Consider the following 9657-nt stretch of genomic DNA (forward strand, 5'->3'; position numbering starts at 1 on the left):
ACTGACTCCGAAATGGAGCCAGATTCAGCAGGCAGTTTCCAAGTTTTCCCTTTCATTTTGCATCCCGAGATAGACATGATCCATGACTTTAATTTGAATACATTTGGGTTTCAGTCGGGTGTTGGCAGTTTTTCAGAAGGGCTGTGCCAAGTTTTCATTTCCTTACTGAAATTTACATTCTCCATTCTTGGTTACAACCTTCCTCTTTATGCCCTCTGGCTCCCCATCCCCCAGCCGGCCCGCCCAGTCGTTTCAGATGGAGGTCACCACCTCATCCAGCAACTGAGGGATTTGAGAAACTGAATGTCTGTCACAGATACCCTAAATTTGACTAAAAATGTCTATGAGGCCATTGAGAACTAGAAGCATTGAAAAAATACACAAGAACTAGAAATGTTGAAGTTGCAGAAGATTGGGACAAATGGGGAGTTTGCACTTGTGGAGACACGAAACCTGGAGCTTTCAGAGCAGTAGAGAGCTTCGAACTAGAAGTAGGACTGAAAAACAAAAATTTTTTAAAAAGAAAAAATAGCACAGATCAGCCAAATGTGACTCCTCTTAGCCCCCAAAGCATAGTAAAAGCTCCTATAGTCATAAAGCCTTTTTAATGGTTGAATTCCCATGTCCCCCCTCAAAATATTCGGCACAAAAGCTTTTCAAAGATCACCTATTGTCACTATCTGGTTGCAATTTCAAGGAACACAATTTGAGAAACACATACCAGAGTGGCAACAGAAACTCAGGGAAAAACATGATTTCTCTTGTCCCCATCTTCTGTTTCCTGAGCAAAGTGGATCTTGCCTTGGAATCCCAGACTGCTGTTCTTTTTCATCCTGATGAACACCTTAGCAGAAAATGTTCTGCTGTACCACACTGACAAGCGTTAGGTGTTCCTCAAATGTTCATTGAATGAATTACTGATGGAATGAAATGAAAACCACTCTGAAGCACTTAGTGGAGGGTCTGGAACAGAGTGAAGTGGGAACAATGTGATTATTGCTAGTCAGCCTAGTCTTTGGTTTGGGGGACACAGAAAAACTTAAAAACATGTTATTATTGGTCTCCTTCCAAATGACTTAAGACTTAGACTCTGTCCTAAGGTAACACACATTTTTCTAAAAGAGAATCAAACATATCTCACAATAAGATGACCTTTCACACAGAGAAGCCTACATGAAACTGTATCCAAATCACAAGCAAAATATTGTCTGCTTGTGGTCATAAACAATGAATAGCGTGTTTCTACAAGTAAGAAATGAACTGAGTAAATAATATATATCTTCCAATTCTGTGGTGCTAGGAGGCAGATCTAATATGCTATTTGAGAGTTTGCCTCTTTCTCTTTAATATCCTTATCAGAGTCGCAGTTATTTATGGGAACAATATAAAAGCATGAAAGAGTCAAAGTAATTTATTTTCACTTCTGCCCCTACCTGGACTCATAAAACAGAACAGAAGCTCTAACTAACTGGCACTCGTTAAGATTATGTGGACCAACTTCCTTAGAAGGAACGTATCTTGTCTGAGAATTTCAAGTGTTTCCTAATTTAGTAATGTACTGGAGTATGTTTCTCACCAACATCTACTAACTAATCACACTGAATCTTTTGAAAGAGAATTCTTTTTCCTGCCCACAGTATAGCAAGAAAGCATTAAGAATAGGGTCATGTTTTTTTTTTTAGCACTTTATGTGATTTAAAGCTCAGAAATAAATGTGTATTTATGTATTTATGTATCTCATTAATGAAAGATAAAGTCTCCCGTTATTAACAAGAGGAAAAGCTAGCACTAAATTAAAATGATTGTTTTGAATACATGTATTTTCATTTGACTGAGTCTTAGGAATTGATTTGACTTTAAGTAGTTAAATATGACCAACATAACAGAAGCTCTGATTTGAATTAGCCAAACAACAAGGACATTTGCACAATGTGGCATGCTGGGAAGTACAGAGGAAGATCAGCCTCAGGCTTGGCTGATTCCATGACTCAGTGATGCCATCAAAGGCTTGGGCACTGTCCATCTCTCTATTCTGCCATCTATAGCACTGGCTACTGAGGCTGGTTTCACTCTTCATGGGGATAAGACTGCCACCAGCAAATTGTAGAGCAACATCATTTATTATTCATCTGCTCTAGGACAGAGTAAATCCTCCAACCAACTACAGTGAATCCTTGCCTTTAATCTAATTGAACCAACTGACCACACAGGCCCATCCCTAGAACAGGGGAATGACATTGGTGGTCTTAAAACCAGGATTCTCAAAATGTGGCCCATAGACCATCAGTTTAAGCTGCCAAAAAGCTGCTGGGAATGCAAGTTCTTGGGCCCCACTTCAGATCTACTGAATTGGAAATGCTGGGGGTGGGGTCCAGCAATCTGAGTTTTAACAAATCCTCCATGTATTCTAAAGTTTCAGGAGCACTGTTTTAAACTAATTAGAATTCACCCCTAGAGATGGGGAAAGGGTGGATATGTGGAACAAATTAGATTCTGTTAGAAAGAAAGAAGGACAAGTTATGCCCTTCTTTCAGTGTCCAAATCTTGGAATTTTCAAGAACAGTTTCCAATTTTCCATTTCATTGGGGGTTGCAAAACATGGTACCATGAAGATGAAAACCTCAAACTCTCTCGTATAGTACAATGTCTTGGAAAGATAGTGAGAATATACAGTGAGAGCTGAGTTCCAATTTCAGTTCTATCACTGATTAACCCCGTGTCCTTGAGAAGTTCACTTAGACTCTCCGGATCCCATGTAAGAGTGTTGGTCTTTAAATTCCTAAGGACAAAAATGATTGTAGCCAGCATTTATTAAGCACTTACTATGTACATGGATCACCAAGGATTTCACCTATCACTCGCTCATTTAATACTTGAAATAGTCCCTTGAAGTATGTAACTTGCCCAAACTCAGTGGTCTACTGAGGGAATAATCTGGGATTCAGGTCTGTCTGACACCACAAATTGATTTGCTTAGCCACTATGCTGCACTTTCCCACCCTCCCCCAACCCCTACCAAACTCTCTGTGATTCTGTCATTCATTTGCTATCTTTTAGGACTAGCTCATTATACCTTTTAACACAGAGGCAGTGTGGTATAATGAAAAAAATGTAGACTTTGAATTTTAGCTATGATTTTAATCTTGGTTTCACCACTCCCCTGATAAATGATTGGATAAAAGTTATTTAGCTTCTCTGCAACTTTAATTTTCAATTAAAAAATAACATTTTACATAGTATTTGTAAGAATTAAAAGAGGCTAGATACATAGATAGATAGACAGACAGACAGACTAGATGAAATAATACATATAAAAATACTTAGCTCAGTGCCTGGGCTATAGTAGGTATTCAGTAAGTATTCATTTCCTCCCTTGGCTGTTGCCCTGTGGGAAATGTTTTCTGCTGAATGAAGGGGGATTATTTTGGAACATTTATTTTTTTATTTCCCAAAATAAATATTTCCATTCATAAGTGACCTTACTAAGTACCACCAGAAATGGAAAAATTCTGCCTGTGACTTATTGCCTAAAACTTTTCTAGACATAAAAACCCAGACAGAGGGCCCTGTACAGACAAGAAAAGCCCCCACACCTCCCCTCCATCTCCCCTTGTCTGTCCACTCTCTCAACCATCTCTTCTCTTACTGTTCTTCAAGTGGGATATGCAAGGCGTACATTCGAATACCAAATAATATTTTCAAATTTTGGAAGTATCCCCTCTTAACCTGTGTTAATCTCAAAATAACATAATCTCTATGGGGTATGAAGTCTGCTCTTTCCTTTCACAGGCCCTTCTGGAGGCGTGGGCAGCACCCATAGGGTTTAGAGAAAGCTATTTACCTCATAACAATGAAGACCATGTTTCCCAAGAAAGAACATTCACTTTGAGCAATCACATCAAGGAGGAAAGAATTTTGCCCTGTGAACTCAGAAGGGTATGAGTTGTACATATTTCATGGTTTGCTTCTATGGTTTTGGAGGATTGTTTAAGACATTTATGTTATAGCATTATCATCATATTATTTTTAACGGCGAGAAGTCGTAAATTAGGAAACATTCATTTCAAATGCTTGAAAAGTAAGAAGCGCCTTATGTTTGCTTTAAATTTTAATGCTCCACTGGTTGTGAATAACAGACACTTGAAGTAAATTTACTTTGTAGTAAATTTACCACAAATGGCTTCTGAAGTTACTTAATGCTTATGCTTTTTTGCAACATTATTTGAGCAAAGTGGTCATTGATGACTAGATGTTTTCCAAGACCATGACCAATACCCATTATAGTCAGATTTTGAAGTAAATGCTTGACATCAAATAATTTAACTAGAAATAACCCTCTAAAATGCCCTTTTATTGTAATCAAGAGGCAGTAATAGATAATGAAGATGAATGTATACCACTTCCCTCTGATTGATACATAAAACCCAAAATTATAAAACAAAATTTTATGATCTCTTTAACACAATGCCAAGAAGTCCAACAGCCATTTATTTTGTCTTCATAAGAAAGGAGAATATAAAATTGAGAAAATATCCCAAAATATCACTACTGGTAGTCATTCCTAATCATTCAAACCTATAATTGTGCCAAATTTTCCTGTAAGTTTACATATACTTACTTTATATATGTTTATGTGCATAATGTGTAATTATTCTAACTCTACTGTATAAATACATGTTTTTGGTTACTAGAACAAGAACTGGTTTAATACCAACGATCCTTGTGTGGGGTGAAGGCCAGGAGCACCAGTATTTTTTAAAGTTCCCCAGGTGACTATAAGGTACAGGCAGGGTTGAGAATCATTCATCCCAAAGATTCTACCAATGACACTTAAACATGATTGTTTTTGGTTTTTGTGGGGAGTGGAATTTATGGTACTGGGAACTTAGGGGCATTCTACCACTGAGATATATCCCCAGGCTTTTTATTTTTATTTTAAGACAGAGTCTCACTAATTTGTGAAGCCTGGCCTCAAACTTGTTATCCTCCTGTCTGAGCCTCCTGGGCCTTGGGGATTATAGGCATGCACCACTGCACTCACTGAACACATGTATTTTTAACTTCACTGGGAAGGTATTAAATACTTCTAGCAATATACTTTTCCATCTAATTCTGTGGTATAGGCACATTCTGTACAGCCTGACACCCAGATCTCTCTTTAACTTACCCTTGAGCAGAAAAACCAAGACAGTTATTTGTTGGTGTGTGTGTGCGCGTATGAGCGCACGTGCATATGTGCGCAGATATTTAATAGCAAGGCTCTTTGTTCTCTTTCCAAATGAAATTTCCTTCTGATTTTAACCAAGGACACTGAACAAAAGAGAACTGTCAGCGTTGGACAGGAGAGGGGAGGGCTCATGCCTGTCCTATGTTGCTGTTCCTCCTCCATCACCATTGGAACCCAGGGGCTTCCCACAGCCTCATTTTAAAAATCTGCCTTTTAAACACTAGGGAACTTCATTGTCTCCCAGAGTGACTGCTAAGGGAACGCTCATTACACAGGTGACATGAAGGCCTCCAGAATAATCTACTGAAGTCATGAAACAATCAATCCCACCCAGAAAATCCTGGATCTATCTCCCCTTGACCATGACGCACTATGAAACACCAGTGACTGGACATTGGGAAGATTGCTCTCCTTTAACCCCTGGTAGGGATAGCGGTATGCAGAGCCTTTTCTAATGGGTCTAAGAATGAAGCGAAATCAATGGTAGACGCTTCTTCCTCGTACCCACTGTCCCTCTGCCTCCAAACTGGGTCTCAGGGAACATCCCAAAGGATCTGAGAAGGAATACCCACTATGAGAAGGCAATCATTGTCCTGAAAGTGGTATGTGGAAAAACTCAGCCATTTTGCTTTGATCATCTAGGGATGGAGTTGTGGGCAGGTGGCATACGAATCTTGGTTTTTTTTTAAAACAAAACAAAGAAAGGCTAGTTGGCAGCGGTTCCTCTCTGTTGCCACCTTGAGTCTCCACTCGAGTCCTCTTCAGGCTTGGTACTGAATCACAAAGACATACACTGATCATTGTGATTCATCATACAAAAGAGAACTTGGAGGAAGATGCCATCTGAAAAGTGCAGGGTGCAGAAATGCCCGCATGCTTTTAGGCAATCCAGTGATTAATTTTGTTATTTTACAATGACATAAACCGATGCTCAGAGAAGTTAGCCAACTCCACCCAGGTCACATAGTGGTGGAAATGGGGCTTTGCCCCATACCTTTCTGACTCCACAGCCCACTAGCTTTCCACTGTTAGCCTAACCCAAGGGGAAAGAGTTTTGTTTGGAGAATGAGATTTTTTTAAAAAAAGTGAGCTATTTGGGAGAACAGATAAATTTGAGATCAGACCAGGCTGAAATCAGTACTTTAGTAAGGGTCTCTAGAAAGACACAAAAATATGGACCCCAGTCTCTCGCAATCAGGGAGCTGGGAAAGAAGGAAAAGGAGAGGAAGGACCTTAGAGACAATCATACCTACTTCAAAATCTTGATAATGGATTCTGATATCTAGGTATTAACTAAACACATACAGTTCTGATAGGTTTTCAAGATGGCAAAAAAGAGAAGGTCATTTTCTTGGCTATGGCATGAAACCAAGAGGGCGGCTGGGCAGCTTCTCAGCAAGGTGACAAAGTGGACTAAGAATTGGCTCCTTTACTACACAAGTGGAACCCAGGGGGATATCCCAGGTTGCAGTCTTCCAGCATGGACCAGCAACTGTTGGGCCCTAGAGGTGCACTGATTTAAAATTTCCAGACCAAATGACATTTACCAAAGGGCCTGGAGCCCAATTAAGCCTAAACCCTGCCTGCAGGAGTTCCACCTATGGAATTACCTCTCCCACTCTAGGAACCCCACCCTGAGCGTGGAGCCAGCATCATACTCCAGACAACCCCTCTTAAACTGCTGAGAAGGAAAGATGAGAATCTTTTGAACTCCAACAGAAACAATTCTTTAACTTTTCATTAAGATCTTTTTTTTCTTTCCTTTTTTTAAAAATTTTTGTTTGTTTAATTGTGACCTTAATGGTTCATGGATATTTGTACATATTCATTATTGTTATTTTCTCATTTCTAACATTTTTGAAGCCAGTGTTTTTCATTGATCAGTTTTTTGAGAACTAGATGTTTTGTTAGTATATTGCAGTTTTGTTTTCTTTATTTTTATTTTATTTTTTATTTTTAATATTTTTACTTTTATATATTTTTCTCTCACTTATCTGTTTTCCTTGATTTTTTTCTCTTTTCTTCCACTAACAGCCAATCTCTATTGTTCTCTCTTTCACTCTTCCTTTAATTTTTTACTTCTATCCTCTCTCCTCCTCCTTCACAATCATTGTATCCTACATCACCTCTGTTCTCTTCCTGTCCACCGTTTGAAATTATAAATCCTTTTGCAAACTTATGGTTTTTATTGTAGGCAATAACTGATCGTAACATTTCTGTTTATTGTGACAACAATGTAGACATCATAGCAGGAACTATTTGTTCTAGTGCTGGATAGTGTTTGCATTGGTTGTTGTAAATATTTGTCTACCCCCAAATGGTAAGGTACTGGAAACATTCAGGGACACTATAAGTTCACAGGGTATAATCTCTACTGCTTCAGATCCATAGTGTTCAATGGGTAGATACACAAACAATATGAAAAAGCAAGGTTTGGAAAAAATTACCCCAAACAAACCAAGATACTTCAAGAATAGGATCTATCAACACCTCAGTGGAAGAAATATCAGAGAAGAAGTTTAGAACGTACATAGTTAAACTGATCTATGAGATAAAGAACGATTTAAGGAGTGAGATCAGAGAGAAAATACAGAAAATACAGGAAGTTAAAGATCACTTCGATAAAGAAATAAAGATTCTGGGGGAAAAAGTCATGCAAAAATCCTCAAAATTAAAGAGTCAATAAACCAAACTAAAAACTAATGAAAACATCACTAACAGATTAGACCACTTGGAGGACAGAGTTTCAGGCAGAAGACTAAATATGTAATCTTGAAAACAGAGTTTACCATACAGAAAAGATGTTAAGAGAAAATCAACAGAACTTCCAAAAAATGGGATAACCTGAAAAAACCAATTAAGATTTATTGGGATAGATGAAAGCTTGGAGATACAAAAGGAAGGAATGCCCAAGTTTTCTGTGAAATAATATCAGAAAATTTCTAAAGCCTAGAGAATGAAATGGAAAATCAAATACAAGAGGCTTACAGGACCCAAGATTTACAAAGACCCACCCATGGCACATCATTATGAAAATGCCTAACATACAGAACAAGGATAGAATTTTAAAGACTTCCAGAGAAAAATGAAAGATAACATTTAGAGGGAACTAATCTGGATCTCAGCTGATTTCTCAGCCTAGACCCTCAAAGCTAGGAGGTCTTGGAATGATATATATCAAGCTCCCAAAGAAAATGGATGCCAGCCAAGAATACTATACCCAGAAAAATTAAGTTTCTGGATTGATGAAGAAATAAAAACTCCCATGATAAACAAAAGTTAAAAAGAACTCACAACTAGAAACCCTGCACAATAAAATATACTCAATAAAATATTTCACAAACCTACAGAATGGGAGAAAATACTTGCTACCCATACCTCAAATAGAGATTAATCTCCAGGATATATAAAGAACTCAAAAAATTTAACACCATAAAAACAAATAACCCAATCAATAATGGGCAGAAAAACTAAATAGACATTTCACAGAAGAAGAAATATGATTGGTCAACAAATATATGAAAAAATTTTCAACATCTCTAGCAATTACAGAAATGCAAATTAAAACTACACTGAGATTTCATGTCACACTCCAGTGAGAATGGCAATTATCAAGAATACAAGTAACAATAAATGTTGGTGAGGATGTAGGGAAAAAAGTACACTCATACATTGCTGGTGGGACTGCAGATTGGTGCAACCCCCCTGGAAAGCAGTATAGAGATCCCTCAGAAAACTGGGAATGGAACCACCATTTGACCCAGATATCCCACTCTTCAGTATATATCTAAAGGACTTAAAATCAGCATAATATAGTGATGCGGCCACATCAATGTTTATAGCAGCACAATTCACAATAGCTAAACTATGGAAACAACCTAGGTGCCTTCCAACACATAAATAGATAAAGAAAATGTAGTGTGTGTACACAGTGGAATATTACTCAACCATAGTGAAGAATGAAATTATGGCATTTGCCAGTAAATGAATGGAACTGGAAACTATCATGCTAAGTGAAATAAGCCAGTCCCCCCAAACTAAAATCTGAATGTTCTCTCTGATAGGTGGATACTAACACACAATAAGGGGGTGGGGAGGGAAGGGTAGAAGTTCATTGTATTAAACAAAGGAGAATTAAGGGAAGGGAGGGAGTATGGGAATAGGAAAGAAAGTAGAATGAATCAGATGTAACTTTCCTATGTTCATATATGAATCACAATCTGTGTAACTCCACGTCATGTTCAGCCACATGTATGTATAATAGGTCAAAATATATTCTACAGTCATGTATTACTAAAAAGAACAAATAAAAACTTTATACATATATATATAAAGTTTTTATATTTATATATATATAAAGTTTTTATATTTCCTATCATGTGACATTTTAACTGTATAGGTCCACATTCAAATTTTTTGCTCATTTTATT

Source organism: Marmota flaviventris, chromosome 1, assembly GCF_047511675.1.
Source record: "Marmota flaviventris isolate mMarFla1 chromosome 1, mMarFla1.hap1, whole genome shotgun sequence".
Lineage (NCBI taxonomy): Eukaryota > Metazoa > Chordata > Mammalia > Rodentia > Sciuridae > Marmota > Marmota flaviventris.